Source organism: Macaca fascicularis, chromosome 15, assembly GCF_037993035.2.
Source record: "Macaca fascicularis isolate 582-1 chromosome 15, T2T-MFA8v1.1".
In the NCBI taxonomy this organism is placed as follows: domain Eukaryota; kingdom Metazoa; phylum Chordata; class Mammalia; order Primates; family Cercopithecidae; genus Macaca; species Macaca fascicularis.
Window position 1 is genome coordinate 83,534,353 of NC_088389.1, and position 4,198 is coordinate 83,538,550.

The following is a 4,198-nucleotide window of genomic DNA, read 5'->3' on the forward strand; positions in this document are numbered from 1 at the left end:
ACAGATAGAAAATTTTCTTTTTTTTTTTTTTTTGAGACGGAGTCTTGCTCTGTCTCCCAGGCTGGAGTGCAGTGGTCGGATCTCAGCTCACTGCAAGCTCCGCCTCCCGGGTTTAGGCCATTCTCCTGCCTCAGCCTCCCGAGTAGCTGGGACTACAGGCGCCCGCCACCTCGCCCGGCTAGTTTTTTTGTATTTTTTAGTAGAGACGAGGTTTCACCGTGTTAGCCAGGATGGTCTCGATCTCCTGACCTCGTGATCTGCCCGTCTCGGCCTCCCAAAGTGCTGGGATTACAGGCTTGAGCCACCGCGCCCGGCCATATATTTTTTCTTCAATTTGAGAGCAAGTACTGTTTATTAACTGGCCCAATTAGAAAAATAATCATGGTAGACACCTTAGTTCATTATTTTAAGAAGCCTGTTAATCTGGTCCTCCCTGTTGCCAGCATCTCCACCTTCTACAAAATAGGTGGTCATTTTCTTCATTCCACTTCTTGGAGAAGATAATTTGAAGGACCACAGGAAGTTATTTGCTTCTTTGAAGCGTTTTCCAACAGTATAGGTCTCATGAATCAGATCCTCCATGCAGATGATGCCATATTTACCAAGAGATTGAGCAATCAAAGTGTTATCTGTCAAAGCAATTTGCTTCTTCTTGATTTTGCCATAACCACGCTGCTAGATTATTCATTTACTGCCTTCAGATTTGGTTACCCCCATGCAATGTATGGCTCTACAATCCACAGCATGTTAGTTGAAGCCTTGTTGATTTTCACAAAGGTTCCATTGAAGATTTGATGAAGGCGAAGAAGCTGCAACACCTTTTAGACCTTTGTGCTCACACCATGGATAGCTCTGAATCTGATGACAAACACCAATTTGGGTTCTACAGGTACATAGACGTTGCCAACTTTTCTTGCCATTCTCACCATTCGAATTTCAGTTCTGTACATCTGCCTATATTCCTTGTGATAGTGCTTCGCTTTTCCATAGATAAGCTTCTTTCTGCCTTTCAAAACATCTTTTGGGCAAACTTCTTTCTCAGGTGCTTGATCTTCAGCTCTGCAAAATTCCTTTGTTTTTTCTTAAGAGTTTCTGACGCAGCAGGAAGCTGCTGCTTCTTCTCTTTGACACCCTCTATGGTTCTAGCTGGAAAAGAGGAGAAACTGCCCAGTTTTATGCTTAGGTTCAGCAATGTATGATCAGCCATGTAGAAAAGTGATTGGACAAAAAGAGTCCAAAAATCTTTTTTTCTGAGAAATTGAGCAGTAAATTCCTATTACTGGAATCCTTTGAAAAATAGAAGGAAAATTTTGCAGATCATCTATAAACTTTACATTCAGTGACAATAAAGAGGCAATTCTCTTACATTCTGTAGAAACAATTCACACACTTGATGCAATGTGAAACTCCAGATTGGAATATGAGCAGAGCGGTTGATTTCCTATCAAAATTTTGCAAAATGATCTTTGAAGAAGATGGGAGAACTTGTCCTCCCAAGTTCAAGGTGTCAAGTTTTGTTTCAAAGCTATAGTAATCAAGAAAGTATAATATTGGCACAGTATTATACAGACCAAAATAATGGGGAAAAGCCTAGAAACAGATATACGTGCATGAAAATATTATATGTTATAGAGTTAGTGTTGTGGATTGATTGGTGGATTGTTTCATAAATGGTGCTGAAACAGTTTGGTATTGGAACAGTGAAACAAAGGCCTATCATGACTACCTCCATTTTGCTCTTAATGTTAACCTCCCACAATGATATATTTTAGGTTAACTTCCTTCCTTATCTCTGCACATAGGCCACGTTAAGTATGGGAGGAATTTAGTTTATGGGTTAATTTTAAAGCAAGGATGAAAATAGTCCCTTTCCCTAACCACCAAGGAGATAGGAAGGGCATATGAACAAGTAACAGTGTTTACTATTAAAACTAAATGTTAAAAATTTAGACAAGAACAGGTGGCTGACTACTGTAATTCCAGCACTTTAGGAAGCTAAAGAGGGAGAATCGCTTAAGCCCAGGAGTTTGAAAGTAGTCTGGGCAGCTTGGCGAGACTATCTCTACAAAAAACATAAAACCAGGAAACAAAACCACTAACCAGGCGTGATTGCATGAGCACGTAGTTCCAGCTACTTGGGAGGCTGAGACAGGAGGATCTGGGTTTGAGCCCAGGAGGTTGAGGCTGTGGTGGTCGGTATTCATGCCACTGCACTCCAGCCTGGGCAATGAAAACAAAACAAAACAAAAACCCCAAAAACAAAAACTACTGGGGATGAAAGGAATGACGCACATCCCCCATATATCTCCCAACTTCCTGAGTCCAGCACAAACACATTCGTCCATATTTCTTTCTTTCTTTCTTTCTTTTTTTTTTTTTTTTTTTTTTTTGAGACCGAGTCTTGCTCTGTCGCCCAGGCTGGGGTGCAGTGGCCGGATCTCAGCTCACTGCAAGCTCCACCTCCCGGGTTTACGCCATTCTCCTGCCTCAGCCTCCTGAGTAGCTGGGACTACAGGCGCCCGCCACCTCGCCCGGCTAGTTTTTTGTATTTTTTAGTAGAGATGGGGTTTCACCGTGTTAGCCAGGATGGTCTCGATCTCCTGACCTCGTGATCCACCCGTCTCGGCCTCCCAAAGTGCTGGGATTACAGGCTTGAGCCACCGCGCCCGGCCACTCCATATTTCTTTCAAACTTCAGAAAAACATCACCTGGGAGATCTCTGATAAGGAATGCTAAATGTATAATGTTAACCAATTGTAATGCTGTAACCGAGAGAATTACCTTGTTCCCTGTAACTTTACATATCCTGTTTACATCGGGCTATAAAAAGCAAGCACTCGCATTGTTCGAGGCCCTCCTGTATGCTATGGAATGGAGGGACCAAGTTCGAACTTGTAATAAAGATCCTTGCCGCTTGGCTTTGACTCTGGACTCTGGTGGTCTTCTTTGGGGAACAAATGGTCTGGGCATAACAGGGAGGCTGAGATGGGAGGATCACTTGAGCATGAGAGGTTGAGGCTACAGTGAGCTATGATCTCCTCACCACACTCCAGCCTGGGTGACAGTGAGAACTTATCTAAAAAAAAATAAAAAATAAAAAAATTATGACCTGACCAAGTACAAAGAAGTTTACCCTTACTGCCCTCAGAAGGGAATATCTTGATGTGGGAAAGCTGTTTATGATTTGTAATATTGTGTGGTGAAAATAGTATTTGCCTTTGTAAAAATGCATACATTATGTGATCTTTTTATAAAGTGATACATAGGAATATTATTCATAGGAAAAATTTCTAGAATAATAGATCCCAGTGGATTTTAAACTTCATTCTGAAGAACTGTGAGGTACCAAGAAGGTGCTTTGGGACTCAACTCAGGGGATGTTTGCAGACCAAACTATTGGGTTTTCAGGCATCCACCTCCTAATTTTGTGTTTTACATATTAATAACCTACATAAGATTCATTTAAAGGAGAAGTTTTGCAAGGTTGAAAAATTTGCAAATCACTTGCATATACTGAGTGTAAAAGTAGTTATCTCTAGACGTTTTTCTCTCTTTTTTTTTTTTTTTTTTGAGACGGAGTCTCGCTCTGTCGCCCAGAGTGGAGTGCAGTGGCCGGATCTCAGCTCACTGCAAGCTCCGCCTCCCGGGTTCACGCCATTCTCCTGCCTCAGCCTCCCGAGTAGCTGAGACTACAGGCGCCCGCCACCTCGCCCGGCTAGTTTTTTGTATTTTTTTGTTTTTTTTAGTAGAGACGGGGTTTCACCGTGTTAGCCAGGATGGTCTCGATCTCCTGACCTTGTGATCCGCCCGTCTCGGCTTCCCAAAGTGCTGGGATTACAGGCTTGAGCCACGGCGCCCGGCTCTTTTTGTTTTTTTATTTAATCACTCAACTCCCAACTGACATATTAACAGACAGCCCAATTACCTGCGGTAATTTTCGTTTCTTTGAGTATCTTGCATTTTCAGATTTTTCTGTAATGCAAAGTATTGCTTTTGTAATAAGAAAAAATGTTATTTTAATTTTTAAAAAGCTAATAAGACAAGAACAACATTACATTCACTTGATAGTGACATTTTAATACATTAAATCAGAAAAGAGTCTCCGCAAAAGGAATTGTAAGGGGGTTCTTATTCTTGAGTAGAGCACAGTGGTTTATTTGTATCTGTGGGTTTATCTGTTTCCATAGTAGCAACCTAG

General features: G+C 41.7%; 1 pseudogene; it reads right to left on the reverse strand.

Annotated features, from left to right (window-relative positions):
• Positions 1-393: 393 nt before the first annotated feature.
• Positions 394-3,960, reverse strand: LOC123569043 (large ribosomal subunit protein uL30-like; annotated as a pseudogene).
• Between the last annotated feature and the right edge of the window lie 238 nt (positions 3,961-4,198).